Source organism: Sus scrofa, chromosome 6, assembly GCF_054392235.1.
Source record: "Sus scrofa isolate SSC_HxYL_T2T_F1_AM1 chromosome 6, Sscrofa_HxYL_maternal_Yorkshire_Landrace_v2.0, whole genome shotgun sequence".
NCBI classification, from domain to species: Eukaryota; Metazoa; Chordata; class Mammalia; order Artiodactyla; family Suidae; genus Sus; species Sus scrofa.
In genome coordinates, this window is record NC_139388.1 from 135,096,083 (window position 1) to 135,114,651 (window position 18,569).

At 38.1% G+C, this 18,569-nt stretch overlaps 1 pseudogene; it reads left to right on the forward strand.

The window, feature by feature from the left end:
* The window catches only part of LOC100739852 (large ribosomal subunit protein eL39 pseudogene), a 54,507-nt pseudogene extending 36,505 nt beyond the window's left edge, over positions 1–18,002 (forward strand).
* Positions 18,003–18,569: the final 567 nt, after the last annotated feature.

Below are 18,569 nucleotides of genomic sequence, written 5' to 3' on the forward strand. Positions count from 1 at the left end.
AATAAAGGATTAAAAAAAAAAATCTTCATCTCATACAGTTGATGACATGCAAAACAAATTCAAGATGTTCAGTGACAGAGTTATAAGGATTCTAAATAAAAAATGAAACCTGAGCTAAGGCTGTTCTTCAAACCGTTCACAAACTTACACGTACAGAGTCAGATAAATTTTTTTAAAAAATCACTGCCTTGAAGTTTTGGGGACAGAAACTTATGCCAAATATTAATTCTCAAGATATCTGTGTCATCTCTGTATTGCCAGAAATTTGACAACAAAAATGCCTAAGGACTTTTTATGTGTATATATTAAAAAAATTTCCAGTTGGAAGTGTGTTTTAGGAAAACCTCTTCTTCCCTCTGATAGGGATGGAGTAGGATAGTTACACAGGGAGTTGAAGTCCCAACTGGGGACCATAGATAGAGATGGAGAGCTAGGGAAATTTGGGAGACCACTGTAAGCTAAAAATCAATTGCTCAAAAAAGCCGTTAGAACTACATGGAACAGAGCAGCCTTGCTTAAGTATAAAACCATAATAAAAACAGGATATATGTCTCAGGTTATTAAATGAAAGATGAAATGAGGCCTGCATTCAAGTTCAGCAAGATAATGATCCTTAGGACAAAGGACAGGATTTGAAGGGAAAGATGACATTCCAAAGTAGGAGACCCTTGGAGTTTCTGTTGTGGCTCAGCAGAAACAAATCTGACTAGCATCCATGAGGACAAAGGTTTGATTCCTGGCTTTGCTCAGTGGGTTCAGGATCCAGTGTTACCATGAGCTGTGGTTTAGGTTGAAGATGTAGGTTGGATCTAGCATTGCTGTGGCTGTGGTGTAGGCCAGTAGCTATAGCTCTGATTTGACGTCTAGCCTGGGAACCTCCATATGCTATGGGTAAGGCCCTAAAAAAGGGAAAAAAAAAAAAAAAAAAAAAAGACAACGTAGGAGACCCTCATTATACGGAAATCTGATATGATTCAACAATACAACATTTTTAGCCTATGTTACCACCCTTCTGCTGATTTGAGTAAGCGCCAAGATAGTCGTAGTTTGACCTCATAGGGTCAAATACTCTCTTACCGAACATGAAGGAGGAGCTAATGATGTAAGCCTAACGTCTTCTCAAAGAACAGGAAGGAAGGTGGTCTTTTCCCCTTTTCCACTTTCCTTGGATTATAAAAATGTAAACCACCTAATACTCAGGGCAGTGCTTCTTTGCCTGTCCATTTATATCTCTCACAAGTGTCCTATCTTAGTAAGTCTATTTCTTGCCTATCACTTTGTCTCTCACTGAATTCCTTCTGTGCTGAGACACAAAGAACCTGGACACCAGGTGAGAGATTCTAATTAAAAATATGTGGATTCAAGCCGTAGTCTCAGTTCTGGTTGGGTTAAAGTCATAAGCTTTGTCAGTTTCACCTTGTTTCCCGTCTTTCCTCTGCAGTCATTGCCTCTGGGTGAAGAAAGCCAGTATATTTGACTTTTAGCGCAATCCATGAGCTCAAAGTCCCTAATAGCTTGTGTTCTTTCCCAAAATTGTGAAGTTTGAACTTGGGAAAAAAATAAATATATTTTACATTTTTAAATGTAGTTGTTCTGTTAAAAGCATATTCTTCTGCCAGTATCGATGATATTAAAAAGTTAATGGAAAAAATATAAGGAATGAGCCAGCCACTAAGGCTCCAGGCAGAAGAAGGATTGTCTGGCCAGATGATATAATTCCAAAGAGATAAAAGGGGTTAAGACTCCATTTAGTCAAGTACAGCAACAGGATAACAAAGTCCTGGAAATTAGGTTTGATGGATGTAAGAAAGAGAGGAACACACCACCATTTTTAAGAAATGAAAGAGGACATTTCAGAAATGGGACACAGAGATGACCTTTGGGATGAAGTTTGCCTTGGAGGCAAGATCTATGGTCCTTCCTGCCAGATTGTGTCTGTAATTGCTGTCGTCTTTGTAAAAAGAAATCTTGAAAGCATTCTCTTAATGTATATATTTTTGCTTCTTTTTGCTAAATTCTGGGAATATCCTTAGAGGTGGTGAGGGTCACTGAACTTTTTTATTTCTATTTAATGAAACTCTTTTTTTAAATGCTAAATTCCTGTCAGTGTGAACATTATTTCATGCTTTTAGCAATCACAGACTGTTTATGTTCTGCTTATTACATCTTCTTAATGAAGAGAACTTTGCTCCCATGTTGACCTTTTTTTCCCCCTAGATTATTTTCAACCTGGGTCGGTCAATGGGTACTTGAATTGCTTCTCCTTCAGTGCTTGTTCAAATCTGTAATGGGGGCAGGGGTTGGGTGTAGGGAAGGGGATCTTAGAAGCTTGTGCTGTGATGCATGGTGAATGAGTTTAAAGGTGGAGTCCTCCAAAACTCTTTTAATCTCATCAAGTTATTGTTCCTTCCCCCACACCTTAGGAACTATTTATGGGCAGAAATTGAGGTTTTATTCTACTAACTCAATCAGGACTTTCAGGGACAGGAATGCAATGTTTTTGGCCTTTGGGCAATGATCTTCTTTGAGATATTATCACCTGATATGCCCTCTGGAGGGAGAAATCTAAAATCTGTTTGCCTAATTTTTCTTTGAAGAGAAATATGGCAAACGTTCTACCAGAAGATATGAATTAATTATTTCCATGGGGGAAGGTGGTGGCTGGTCAACTTTTGTTTCGTTTTACAAGTATTTAGGTTTAATCATAATTAGGGCTTCAGGTATACATCTGGTGATTTTACACATGCATGCATATAAATATTACAGTATGCTTTTATGAATTTATTTTCATTTAAATATATATGTATTTTGTATTTTAATATACATAAATTAAATCAATCTTTTCATTTAATAATTCTAATTGTTTTCCAAAGTTTTATAAAGAATCAATTTTATATGACAATGTGGGACTCTAGTTTTTTTGACAATTTCATATATGAAAACCCTTTGAATTTGTGTATAATTTGTAAATATGAAAGAATTTCCTCCCATAATTGTAAGAATGACTTTAAAAGGATCCATTAGAGGGAGAGTTCCCGTCGTGGTGTAGCAGAAATGAACCCGACTAGGAAACTTGAGGTTTCAGGTTTTATCCCTGGCCTTGCTCAGTGGGTTAAGGATCTGGCGTTGCCATGAGCTCTGGTGTAGGCCGCATATGCAGCTCGGATCTGGCATTGCTGTGCCTCTGGCATAGGCCAGCGGTTACAGCTCCGATTAGACCCCTAGCCTGGGAAACTCCATATGCCATGGGTACAGACCTAAAAGAAGACAAAAGACAAAAAAAAAAAAAAAAAAAAAAAAAAAAAAGATGCAGTAGTGGACTGTCAAACAGAGTACCATGCCCGGGTTTATCAATCCCAGGGGAGGACTCTTGCACACTTTCAGCCACATAATCTCACTATTGTAGTCACCAAAGAAAAGATAACTCAGTCAAGCACTGGGTGAAATAACATTTTACTCACAAAGAGAAGAGACAGAGCTAGATCAGATTCATTATTGAGCATTGGTCCCCCATGGCCAGCAGGTCTTTCCCTGCATCCCATGCAGGGCAAATAGCTTCTGTGCACCCCTTTTGTGCAACAGTGAAGGATGCTCTCCCTTCCCCTATGAGGACAGGTACAGTAGAGTTGGCGTTGGTCAGATGCCATATGATGCACGTGCCTAAGCACAACAAAAGAGCATACATTCAGCATGAAATTGGGAGAGATATTCCCACACAATGTGATAAACCCAGCAAAGGATTTGTGGGCTCTTTATTCCTGGTAAGGAAGTGTTCCAGGTCCAAGACCCATTCCTAAGCAGCTGAGCAGGGGCTGGAAGACTGAACATGAGACTGCCTTTCCCAATAGGGATGAACATAGATCTTGGTCCATTAGGTATATAGTTTCAAAGATAATGGTCTCACATGGTTGGGAAGCTTTAGTTAGAATTGTAAGGAAATTGAGCCCTTCAAAAGAGATGTGTTAATATAACCTCTAAATGGTTAGGGCCATGCATTAATTATGTTGTAGAGTCTAATTGAGTGATAAAATCACTTTTTCATTAAATATCAGGGCACTTTTCTTATCCCGGGATAGATTTATTGCTTTTTATCCATGAACACCAAGATGTCTTTGGAAGTTTCTGGCTTGAAGGAAAGCTTAGTTAAATGCAGCAAATATAGCCCAAATCCATTCCACTCAGAATCACAGGTCAGGAATAGGATAGATGATGAAATACAGGGAAAAGTTTAGCAGCAGATTATTTAGGGCTTTCTGAAGAACATTTTATCTTCCAAACAAATTCAGGATTTAAGCCACCAAGCCGTCATGAGAAAAGCAATCTACAGGAAACTTTGGTAGATGATAGCCATTGGGGAGTTACAAGAGAGAAACTAAGATTTCATAAGAAGCAGTTGGAATTTAGGAGTAAAACATTTATACCTTTTTTTTTTTTTAAGCTACATAATTAGGATTTCTTCTTAAGAAAACAAATCAAAAGCTGAATCACCAAGGAATTAGAACATTTAAGACCTGAGTAGAAATAGATATAAAGCTGATCATGCATAGTCATTGATTTAGTCTCTTAAATCATCCTATCTTCAGGCCAGGATTGATTCTATGGCTTGAAATAAAGACATCTAGAGAACATATCTAAAGACAAGAGTGACAAAACTGGGCATGCCAAAACTGTCAAGCAAAGCTAATGTATGAATGTTAATTGTTATGAAAATCACCATCTTTACCAAGTCTTATTAGCTTAGATGAGTTATATGGATAGGTCCCACACTTTTTATTTTCTTTTAATACTGGTGCTGGGATTTAGAAAAGAGGAAATCAAAGTTAGCAATTCTCCCATGGCATCCTTAAACCTAAATGATCTGTCCTTAATTTAGAGAGTTAGTTATCCATTGTCTAACTCATTTATTGAGGAATTCTATAAGCAAATAATGGTCTCCACCTGGAGTTCAAATCATCAGAATTCCCTTTCTTCTCTGAAGCTGGAGCAATAGTCCTAGCAAAGATCTTACCACAGGTCACAGGTTGAGTTCTCTGTGAAGGAAACTGTGCTGGACTCAGATGAATCAACACCCAGAGAAGACAGAAAAGGCCAGTAGGATCTGGCAGAAGAAGCAGTTGAATTGATGGCCTCATGACAATCTTCACCAATAACCAACCCCACGGAGAAATTCTGGAGCTAAAACAACCTCTTCATGTTGTTCAGCACTGGGTGAGCTGAAATGAACTGACAGTTATATAAACCCTTTATCAGTCATTTGATGTGGGCTGCTCTCATAAGGACATGGCTTAGGACAAGGAGTTTCTCCTTAGCTGAAGTTACCACTGAAGGTGCTACCAACTGAAGCTTGCCTACAACAGTAGCCCTAGCAGCTGGGGTAACAAGTCTTCCTTGAAGGGAGGTTTGAGCAACAAGTACAACCTTAAAGGAGGATCTGGATCTCACCCAGGACATCTTCCCTTTCTGTTGTAATAAGGTTGTGTTGGGAAGAATAAAAGGTGCCTGTAAGGGTTGCGTACAAGAATTCACTAAGAAGGAGTTCTCGTTGTGGCTCAGCAGATTAAGAAACCACCTTATTGTCCATGAGGATACAGATTTAATCCCTGGCCTTGCTCGGTGGGTTGAGGAGCCAGCATTGCCATGAGCTGTGGTGTAGGTGACAGATGCAGCTCAAATCAGGCATTGCTGTGGCTATGGTGTAAACCTGAAGCTGTAGCTCCAATTTGACCCCTAGTTCAGGAACTTCCATATGCTGCAGATGTGGTCATAAGAAGCAAAAAAGAAAAAATAGAATCCGCTAAGTAAAATTTAGCACCATTTCCATGGGTACCTTATATTTAATGTTATTTCCTACACAAATTTTCTTCTTTGTAAAAGAAGGCTCCCCAGGCATTTATTCCACAAATTGTGGTAGCAAAATGCCTTGATCATAGATTATATCAATTAATGGTTATGGACCTGTTTTTTTTCAAATCTGGGAATTGTCAGGTGAGAAAATTTCCAATCAAGAGTGTCTCAGGGCAGTTTCAAGTGTAGATGCACAGTACTGCAGCAAACTTCAGGATTCAACATCCACTTAAGGTCTTATCAGTTTTAAGGAAAACAGTTTCATGATCCAGAATCTTAGAGGAAAGTATTCCTAATATTCTATAATTATAACCTGTCTAGTATAACTTCTACTCCTAAAAGACCATTTCATTTAAAGAAAATTTTATAACATATTTTATCTTCTTTTTTTTAACTTTAATGCGATGCTTTGAAACCTAAGATCAAAGCTGTCCTAACAATATTTCCCAAGTAAAATACCATCTAGTACTGATACTATATGGAATCTCTGAGTGTTCTTGAGAAGTGGTCTACATCACGTTGTACACCTTAATATGTACATTATGTATGTATACTTATATTTTTAAAAAGAGCATTCATTTTAGATAGAGGTTTCTGAGCATTTTTCTGCTCAGTGGCCCCCAAGGATCCTAGTTGGAGGACAGCTCTGCAGACACACTCTTTAAGTGAAAAAAATACACTGTCGTCCTGACTGGTGGCATCACATGTGTCTAAGTGTAGAGATGCAGGTGAAGAGTATCTCTTTAGAGGCCTTTCCATCCCCACCCAGGCTGAGCTCCATCACAGGGTTCTCCTGCACTCTTGGAGACCAGAGGTGAATCTGTGCTGCCTAATCTTAGGATCAACATCTGAGAGAACAGACCAAGTTGATCTCATCCAGGACAACCCACTCTCCCCTTTATTAAGTCCTTATTTTGTTGGACTATAAATATTATTCAACATTTGCTTATGAACTGCCAGAGCTCATGCTGTTCAACAGATGAGGCTGGTGTGTTTTACTTTTATGCATGCTTGGTTTAGTTTCCTTTCTGCACTCCACATTTTCCTAAGTTCCAGTTTTTGGAAAGAATTTGTTCCGTAAAATCCAAGGCACAGATTGTCTTAATGCTTTTTTCTATGGGGGGGGGGACTATTTGAGGGCATGTGTGAGAACAGAAGGATTATGGGGGTGGAATGGGTTATGACACATTTTCATTTGCAGCTGCTATGACTCCCTTGCCTTAATCCAGCCCAGATCTCAGCAGGAAACCTAACACCATTCTGGTGACCCTAGAATTGCACCAGCACCTCAAATCACCAAATAAGGGAAGTTGTTTATTACCTGAGCCATAAATATTTACATCCACTAGTGACAAATGGATAAAGAGTGTGGGGTGACTGTGTAATTTCAGCTGCTCTCCTCAAGCCTGTCAATAGTTTGTTACCTCTTGAAAACCCTAATGATGGGTGTGTGCTAGTCGAATAAGGATGTACTCTCCAGCATGTTACCCTCCTCTAATTGTTCATCACGACCACATTAGTCACCTTGGAAGTTTTTATTTTCCTTTGAAATTTAAGTCCTGTTACACAAAATTGTTGGGAATGGCAAACATTCATCACCCCCTGGCCTCCCTCATTCCTTCACATGTTCTATTCCTGTTGTTGTCAAGAACTCAAGAGATCAGCACTATTTCTTTTTCTTCTTCACTTTACTAACATAATAGCAACAGAAAAAATCCATTTTTTTCTTTTTTTCCTGTATATGGATGACTTTGGAGGTAAAGTCTTAAGAATGTGTGTAAATGATGCTTCAGCAGAGGATGATGCTTTTGATTCTAACAGGTGACCACACCACAGATAGTCATGATATAAAAGTATTTTCAAGCAAGCACAGTGAAAAATCTTTCACATATTAAACTGAACTGAAACTGGGCATGTTAAGAGCAAAAGAGTCTTGTATTATTCTTTTTTCAAGAGCTGTACCAGTAAGAAAAATGGAAAAGCAGCAACATCCTGCTGTTGGTCTTTTTCACTAAGTCATTATGCAGTTTGTATTTTTATATAATCACTAGATAAAGACCTCCAAAGACCCTGGTGATTGAAGTATATTTAATGAATTTGAAAGATGATAGCTAGCAATATCCCAAAGATGATAGCTAGCAATATCCCAAAATTTGGATAATTCAACTTTAAAAGACTTGACAAATGTAGGATGTGTAAAAGGATGTGTTGATTCTGTGCTAAATGCACATACACTTTCATCATAGGTATAACCTTTGAGAGAATGGTTGAAGATTTTCCTAAAATATTATAGTGGCTTGATGGTTAAACTCTTTGGCTAAGTGATAGTTAAGATTTTTCTGAAGAAAGAACTTGGATTTAGCAAAAATATTAACAGATCCTCAGAAATAACTGAGTTGGTACCTTGCAGGAATTTGAATCATACCCCAAAAGAAGACTCAACCACAGGTCCTACGAAAAGTTTCCTAACACTCCAGGCTAAATTAAGTGCTCCTCTTTTCCTGCTCCCATACTATCCTGTCTATACCTTTGGTACAGTGCCACCCGGGACTTTGAATTCCTTGAATGCATGGGTCTAATTATTCGTTTCAAAATCTCTAAATTTCAGCACAACACTCCATAGATAATTTGAACTTAGAAAATATTATTTAAATGAATAAATTAGATGGGAAGTTGAGAAAGACAAAATGGAAAACATCTTAAGAGAGAAGGAGTTAGATCTTCTAAAATCTTGACTAGAATAAGTAGGTATGAGGAACTTCGTGTGTGTGTGTGTGTGTGTGTGTGTGTGTGTGTATATGTGTGTGTACGTGTGGTGGTGGTTGTAGTAGTAGTAGTGGTAGTAGTGACTGATGAGGATAACACTGGTTTTCATGAGCCAGTGCCTTATAAAAGATTAAGCTAAAATGAATTGCAGAGACTGAGCTGACTTTGGGAGAATTGTATCTGTAGCCTTAAAAATGATTTGGAATTCAGTTATGAATTAACAGCCATGTGCACTTTCAGTGACATATTGGTTGCTATCTAGGCTCAGGGGCATAACTTGCCTCTAGTATACAACTGCCTTTTCACCTCCTGCTCTGCCTTCCACCTTCTAATTTTTCAGTGCCCTCTTAATGGTTCCTAACTGCCCAAAGTTTTCCCCTTCCCACCAGGGCTTTCTAGCTTCCATGCTCTAAAATGATCTCTTCTTTCCTGACCAGCCCTATTTCCTGAATTACTTCTTTTCAGCTTGATATTCATATGATTATTAAAATAATTGTCACTATGACTTACAGATTTGATCTCCCTGGGATATTTGCTTTTAAAAAGAAGAGTTTGCTAATCCAAATTAATTTCTAATTGTTCAAATATTTATATAAAAAAAGATGAAGATATTTTAATTAGAAGGCCTTCTAGTGTCTCTTGCCTACTCAGCCATCTCCCGGCTAGGCACTCACTCCCACACTTACTCAAGAACTCCATCAAATGGTACAGTATACAAATCAACACTATTCAGTTTCATATGGTCACACTATGCATTCTGCTGTGTTCTTTGGTAAGTGTCTTCTCACCCAAAAATTCTCAGTGAATGGAGAATTACAATTAGACAAATGAAATAAGTTTCAAAAGAGCTATGATTCAAAATAGGAATCACAATGGATAAGAGTGTCTGGTATTCAAGATAGCACTTCTTGGAGGCAGACCACCTACACTAAGATATATGACCTGGGGAACTTCATTTGGCCTTTTATCCACCATTTCCTTACCTATAAAATGGGAATAAATGTTGTTACTGTGTGGCTCTAGGGAGTAATTTATGTGGAAGTGCTGAGTAAAATAAGCATCGTATAGATACAAAACATTGTTAATATCAACCAGTGGAGAATTTAAGTAGAATACATACAGTACAATTATTCTTGAGCCAACATTTTCTCCTTTGAAGAATGACTCCTTTGAAAGTATGATGAGTATTTTATTATTTTAATGAATTTTTGATCCTTAGAACACAATCCAGAATAAATACACTTTGTATTAAAATACTAATGGCATTTTTGTTTGTTTGTTTTTTAGGGCCACACCTGTCACACCTGTGCCATATGGAAGTTCCCAGGCTAGGAACTGAATCAGAGCTACAGCTTCTGGCCTATACCACAGCCAAAGCAATGCCAGATCTGAGCTATATCTGCAACCTATACTGCAGCTCAGATCCTTAGCCTACTGAGTGGGGCCAGGGATTGAACGTGCATTTTCGTGGATACAAGTTGGGTTCATTTCCACTGAGCCACAATGGGAACTCCTAATGGCATTTTTCACAGAATGAAAACATTTTCAAAATTTGTATAGAACTGCAAAAGGCCCTGAGTAGCCAAAACAAAGCTGAGAATGAAAAATGGAGTTGAAGGAATTGGACTCCCTGACTTCAGACTATACCACAAAGCTACAGTCATCAAAAGAGTATGGTATTGTCACAAAAACGAACATATAGATCAATGGAGTAGCATAGAGGACACAGAAATAAGCCCATATACTTATGATCAATTAACCTATGAAAAAGGAATCAAAATATATAATGGAGAAAAGAGAGTTTCTTCAATGAGTGGTTCTGGGAAGACAAATGTTACATGTAAAAATAATGAAATTAAAATGTTTTTTGACACCATCTGGATAAATAAACTCAAGTGTACTAAAGACCTAAAACTAAGACTGGAAGCCAAAAAAACCCTAGAAGAAAACTTAAGCAGAACATTCCTTGGCATAAATCATATATTTTTTTTATTCTGATTCAAGGCAAAAGATATAAAAGCAAAAATAAACAAATGGGATCTAATTAAAATTGAAAGCTTTTTTTGAACAGCAAAGGAAATCATCAACAAAACAAAAAGACAACATAATGTATGGAAGAAAATATTTGCAAATGATGTGACCAATAAGTGGTTAATATTCAAAATATATAAATAGCTCATACAACTCAATACTAAAATCCCCACAAAGAATACAATTAAAAAATGGGCAGAAGACCTAAATAGATATTTTTCCAAAGAATATAGACAGACTCACAAATAATTAAGACAAACTAGTGGTTACCTAGCATGAGGAGAGGAAAGAAGAGAGAGGCAAGATAGGGGTAGGGGATTAAGACTTAAAAACTACTATGCATAAAATAAATAAGCTACAAGAGTATATTGCACAGCACAAGAAATATAGCCAATGTTTTCTAATAACTATGAACTGAGTATAATCTATAAAAGTTTAATCACTATGTTGTAACCTGAAACTAATATAATAAGTCTACTACACCTCAAAAAATTATCAGAAAAATGCAATGCAGTGTGGAGATTTCAAGTTAAAGAAGCAAATAATTTTTTTCCATCTTTATTCTGCTTCTTAGGCTTTTTTTGTTTTGTTTTTAAGTTTGATAATGAATATTATGAGGTTGTATGTGTAGTATGGGGGAAGAGCCAATAAATGGGTTGGAGCACAGATCTCATGAAGTAATTGAAGCCCTCTGAACCAATCTTAATGACAATTTTCCACAACAGTACATCTTGGGAATGTCAGTGAATTTCACTGAGCCTGGATTTTGCTATTAAAAAAAGAAAAAAAATTAAGACCCTTCCTTAGTTAGCATCGGTGATGTAAATATAAATTAAATGCTACCCTTGCTGTTGAGAGTTCACCTGCTCTGTCCACCTCAGAAGAATTTTGTGAGGATAAAACTAGATGCACAAGGATATGACTTGGCAAGTGCAAAATTGTCTATAAATGGATAAAATTAAGTCTTTGTCATGCAGATGACTACTTTTAAGAACAATGAACAGTGATGTTTAACCTCTAGCAAACATATAACCAAAGGCAAAGTTATTGCTAAAAACCCCCTAGTAGGGCTTAGCAAGAAGGTCTATGGAGGATCATCTTATTTTTTAATCAATGAAAGAATTAAATGCCAAAAAAATTGACCAGATGTACAACCAAACTCCTTTTCCCTTTGTCTGGTCCCATGAAAGGCAAACGTCAGGAAGAGTAGCTAGAGATTATATGGGAATAATAGTGCTACACTGGTCTTTGTTTTAGTTGAGTGTGCTCTAAAGAGTCATCATAACCTGCAACTTAGATTCAAGTTAACTTCTTTGGAACTTTTAAGTCCTGAGCTGGGCAGGCACAATGACAAATTCCTCTTTCAAAAATTTGATTTAAATGATGATTCAGTAGTAAACTAGGTTAGAATTTATGATGTATTTTGAGAGCCTCAAATTTAAAATTGAGGACTGCTCAGAGAAAACTTGACAGTCGGGTATGTAGATGAGCAAGACACACCCTCAATGCGTTTTGACCTGAGTCACATGTTTAGTGACTAAATTAAACATGTGGGATTGGTTGAGAAGAGTTATATGTTGCCCCATTTTGAAGGAAGCTGATTTTTATTTTCAGCTAATGTTTCTCCTGTCACTATTGCCTTCAAAATGACTAAGAAGTTCTAGGTACATGTGTACAGAGGAATGTTTCTACTTTGAATTAACTTATTATAGTGTCCCATTCTTTTTTTCAGACAAAATTTCTACCTGCTTTGGTACAATGGAAATGTGTTCTCCATGATGTGAAAAATAATGTTTAAAAAAGAACTGTGAATCAGAGTGTCATGAAGAAAACATATTGCAGATCCTGAAACACCTAATCAGATTGCAGCTAGAAGAGTTCTCAAAAATATTAGTGATACAAGAAATGTCTTTGGGCATATCTTCATTATATACATATATACACATATATATATTTTTTTTTCTGAAGTGCTTCATTATTCATATATTATGAACTGTTCATAGGACTTGGCGTAGATTCTCTCCTTCAGGCACTTTGGTCTCCAGTGACCTGTTAAAATGGTCTTAGCACATTCATAAGGCTTTTCATTGCAGTCTAGGCTGTTTGTAAAAATGATCCATCAATATCATATTCATATGACAGTCTATGTACAACCTGCCTTTGCTTAACCAGCCTGTCTAATGCTGAGAGCATAGAATTCTACCCAGGAATGACATCTTGAATAGGTTTGGGTTGGAGCACATTGCATTCTTCTTCAAGACTTTTTTTTTCTTCTTTTCAGACATTTCCTTGCTTTTACAAGGCTATAAAAATAGGAACACATTTTTCTTTCCTTTGAAATGATGTTGGCCCCAGTTTTTCTCTTCTCTGGGGTGCAAGATAATTAAATCGGCCTGCAAAGAAGGAAATGTTTACAAAACCATGATTTTGATGTCAGATGCTGTGTTCAACCCCAATATTTATGACAGCCCCTCTAACCTCTGCTTGTTGACGTCAGCTGAATTTTCTGGGCTGATGTTTATAGAGGCTATCACTTGTAGGACCTTATGATTGTCTTCCAAATAATATGCAAAGAAATTCTCCAAAAGGTAGTCTCACATTTGTTACCCACACTCTGGCTGATTCCTGTTCTTGAAGGAGAAGGCATGACTAATTAGACTGAATTAAAAATAGCCCAGAAAGCTGTCAGTGACGGATACGCAGGGCATGCACTAGTCCTAGTCCAGATGCTAGAGATCCAGCATAAGCTTCTCCCTTTAGCAGCCCTTAATTGAGCTTCAAGTTGATTTTATGTATTTTTGAAAAGTTTTAATGGTTCCAAGGGAAAAAAAAACCTCAATTTTTATTCTTTATAACATTACTCTTCCATTTGTAGTAATCTTTTCCTCTCCCAGGGTGAGCTGGCTGACACACAGCATGTGGCTCTCCCATGCATGCTATGCTGTTGAAAAGGGTCCCCATCACTTCCTTTCCCCCTTCAGCACTACTACATGCAGTCTACTGCATTCCCTAAGTCAGCTTACATTCTTAATAGCAAAAGTACAAACAGACTAAAGAAGGTATGAGTTCATATGCTGTGGAATTGAGGGGAGGAGATCCAAAAAGAATTTAAATTAGTCTTTGCCACAGATCTCCCTAGTTCACAGTAATCTCAATTTTTATTTTAGAGAGTAGAAGGATGAAAACATCTTAGTAATTTGTTGTACTTAGAAGTGATGCCATACTTAGATCTTTTTTTGTAGATTGCCTGAGTGCAAAACTCACCATTATTACTAATTTCTGTGAACCCAAATGCCAAGGCTTGCATTATATACATTAAGAATGTCATTGAAGTGTTGATTTTTTCAGCTTCTCTAGGAGGAATGTACTTTTTTTTTTTCTTTTGTCTTTTTAGGGCTGTCACCCTTGGCATATGGAGGTTCCCAGGCTAGGGGTCAAATTGGAGCTGGAGCGGCCAGCCTACACCACAGCCACAGCAACTTGGGATCTGAGAGGTGTCTGCAACCTACACCACAGCTCAGGGCAACACTGGATCCTTAACCCACTGAGCAAGACCAGGGATCGAACCCGCATCCTCATTGTTACTAGTCAGGTTTGTTAACCTGTGAGGCTCAACTGGAATTCCTGAGGAATGTACTATTATCACTAGTCTACAATCATTGTAACTGAGGCTTAATGAGATTAAATATTTTTTTCATAAGAAAGTTAAAACATGAAAGAAAGAAGACTAGACCAGTTATGTTCGCCCCCAAAGGCCCATGATCCTAAATGTTTTATTTTGCTGCATCTTTAGAATTACAAGGTAGGAAGGAACTATTTTAACACTGGAGTTTTATAAATGATGAAATAAGATCTGATGAGGTGGTTCTAGTTCTTTATTATTTGGTGGCAGAATTGGAACTCCAATGTGTAAGGCTCTAAGCTCTCTGTCCACATTTTGAGCAATAAGCCTTCTAGTGATAATAGCAGATCCTTGACAAAATAAGTCTGTTAAAATACACTATCCAGATTCAGTTTATGTTTTACATCTGTCTACCATTTTATACCTAACAACTCAGAGGTATAAATCAGAGGTACAACTCATCATTGCCCACATATTAAGACACACAATGGTAAAATTCAAGACAATAAAGTCATGGCCCCACTTCACCTTGAAGCTTGTATCCTGCCACATCTCTATCCAAATGCTCATCTCCTGTCAAACTGCTTTATTCTTATCTCTCTGAATGAGCCATGTTCTTTTGGCATTGTATTATTAACTCCGTTTGAAATGTTCCCCTACTTCCTCTTCCCAATCTCATGAACTATTATTATCATCATGCTTGAAGGGAGGAAACTGAGGTTCATAGAAAAAGAGTGTGTTGCTGGAACTATTTCGATTGTAATTTCCTTAAGAGAAGGCAGTGTGTTGCTGCTTGTGAGATCAAGAGTTTTGAGCCTAAGGGAGACCTAATATCCGGTCTCCATTCTGAAATGCGTGAGTCATGCAAATTTAATTTCCTTCACTTTTCTAATCCAGGTTCCTCATTTGAAAATGTGGGGTAATACCCAACTCATCAATTCATTGAATTGCAAGTCTTTTTGCGCCCTCAGTATACAGTAAGCTCTCAAAAATGTGCAGTTCTCTTCCCCTGTCTGCTGCATACAAACTCAAGAAACATTTGTTAGCCACAACAATTATTATTATTATTATTGTTATTATTTTGCTTTTTAGGGCTGTACTACTGGCATGTGGAAGTTCCCAGGCTAGTAGTCAAATCAGAGCTGCAGCTGCTGCCTAAGCCACAGCCACAGCCACAGCCAAAGTGACACAGGATCTGAGCCACATCTGCAACCTATACCACAGCTCATGGCAACACCAGATCCTTAACCCACTGAGCGAGGCCAGGGATTGAGCCTGTATCTTCATGGATACTTGTCAGATTTGTTACCATGGTGCCACAATGGGAACTTCTGCCACAACATTTTTGATTCAAGGATTTACTAAGATAGATAATAGCGTGAGTAAACTACTTTTTTCCCCAACACTTACAAGTGTTGATTATCCAGTTGGGGATATATGTTCAAAATGGAAGGAAGAAGTTTAGCAGAAAGATCTCTGTTTACAATTGCTCCCAGAATTTTTGAGATAGTAGTTCCCTTTCCCACATTTCCCTATTTACTCATAAAATAATATATATATAGAAGGTAGGTTGGTCAAAACAGAAGAAGATAAGGAAGCTACCTAATGAAAAGATAAATCTCTGTGTGGCTAATGACCATAGGAAATCTGGGTTTTTTGATTGGGGTTCAGGCCCAAATGCCTTTTTTAAGCATTAGCCATAGACAGAGCTCCCTCAAACATATTATTTCTTCAGATGATAATGAGAATTGGATTTGGATTATACAGAACTGTTTGTACTCACCTTCAATTTTTGACAACCATATAAGCTAAAATTTCAAAATTTCAGTGAATAGTATTTGACAGAAAGATAGGAGAAAAAATAAAACAAATTATTAAGCATTAAATGCCCATATTTTATTTATTTTATTTATTATTATTACTTTTTTATCTTTTGTTGGGCTGCACCCGTGGCATATAGAGGTTCCCAGGCTAGGGTTCTAGTTGGAGCTATAGCCGCCAGCCTACACCAGAGCCACAGCAACGTCAGATCCGAGCCATGTCTGCAACCTACACCACAGCTCATGGCAACATCAAATCCTTAACCCACTGAGAGAGGCCAGGGATCGAACCCGCAATCTCATGGTTCCTAGTCGGATTCCTTTCTGCTGTGCCATGATGGGAACTCCATAAACTCCCATATTTTAAAGCTTTGACTTTAAGGTATATTTCCATACACCTGCCTCTCAGCCAACAACAATAAAAACGGCAATAAACTCTTACAGGGAGTACATTACCCCTTTTGTAGAAGGAGAAGCTGAGATTGAAAGGGTGAACTCTCATGGCCTCAGTGAATAGACTGAATTGTGCCAAATACTAGAAAACATATTTTCTTTTCTGAATCAAAGCATTGTTCTGACACTAATATATGATGATAATTTTTTTTTTTTTTTTTTTTTTTTTTAGGGCAGCACCTGTGCCATGTGGAACTTCCCAGACTAGGGGTCAAATTGGAGCTGCAGCTGCTGGCTGATGTCACAGCCACAGCAATGCAAGATCTAAATCACATCTATGACCTACACCACAGCTCACATCAATGCTGGATCCCCAACCCACTGAGCAAGGCCAGGGATCAAAACTGCACTCTCATGGATACTAGTCGGATTTGTTTATGCTGCACTGCACTCCTGATGATAATATTTGCAAACTTTGCTCATCAGTCTTGGCAAGACTACAGACAAAAGTTATAACTGAAATTTTTTTTAAATTTTTGACATGAAATCAGTTGAAGTCTCCACTTAAAAATTCTCGTATAAATTTTATTAAGTAAACTTCCTCCATGTAGGACACATAGAAGTAGTCAGAAATCATCTTCTATAGAATTCTCAGAGTTCCCTTGAAGTGCAGCAGTTTGAGGATCTGGCATTGTCATTGTAGCAGCTCAGGTTGCTGCTGTGTCATTGGTCTGATTCCTGGCCCAGGCACTTCTGCATGCCACATGCAAGTTCCCCCACCCCCACCAAAAAAAGAATTTTTTCACCAGTAATTTGTAGAAGCTTATGGATTCTACAACTGTACTCAGAACATTGCTATAAGTTGTATAGTTTTTAAAAATGAAATTAGGAGTTCCCGTCATGGCGCAGTGGTTAACGAATCCAACTAGGAACCATGAGGTTGCGGGTTCAGTCCCTGCCCTTGCTCAGTGGGTTAAGGATCCAGTGTTGCCATGAGCTGTGGTGTAGGTTGCATATGCGGCTCAGATCCCACGTTTCTGTGGCTCTAGCGTAGGCCGGTGGCTACAGCTCCGATTAGACCCCTAGCCTGGGAACCTCCATATGCCGCGGGAGCAGCCCAAGAAATGGCAAAAAAAAAAAAAGACCAAAAAAATGAAATTAATAAGGTGGAGAATCACTCCCTATTCAGCTTCAGTTGTTTAGGCCATCAGCTGCATAGTTTTTCCAGGGAAAGGGATTTTTTTCACAGCTTTATGGTATACATTGAGCTTTGAAGATGACTGGGAAACTTAGTGAAATCTAACCTGGCTTCTGTCTGCTTCCTCCTCTCTTCTCTGCCATCCTATGTGTGGTTGAATTAATTCCTCACCGTGTCTTCTCACAAGACTTTCAGGATCAAATGATTCCTGGCTAAGAAGCAAAAGCAGATTTATCCCATCCCTCAATGGATTAGAATGAAAAGTGGTAATAAAATCAGGTACAACTCAAAGAGAAGATATTGGCGAAGAACCAAGCTGGGTCTATAAGAAGCCTCTGCACATGAGGTGGCACACATATTTGTGCTGTGTGGTGGTCACTTCCTTGCATCTTACCATATCACACTGAAAACAGCACAAACAGTTGGATATATCAGGAAATGGGTTCTCTTTATGTTGGTGTTTCTGTGTAGAGCTTTGCCTCAGTAATAAATATGTGAAGGCCAAAAAAAAAAGAAAAAAGAAAAAAAAGAGATCTAACCTGACTTTTCTCAGATAGAGGATAGTTTGCACATCCATTAGAATAAGCTAGGTTTTGCTGTGATAACAAACAATTCCAAAAACTCAGTGTTCTGACAATCATGCATAGATTTTTCCACTCAGGTTACAGCAGCCAATCAGGTCAGCAGGAGGGCTCAGCTCACCATAGCAAGACCCCAGCTCACAGATGCTCCACCTCAAGATGTTCTGCCTCAGCCTCCGTGGTAAGTGAAATGGCACATCGCACATTAGCCACTGAAGCTTCCACCTGGGGAAGACATACATCACTTCTGCTCACATTTCATTGTCCAAAGCAAGTCCATACCATGCCCCATTTCAAAGGGAGTGAAGTGTAAT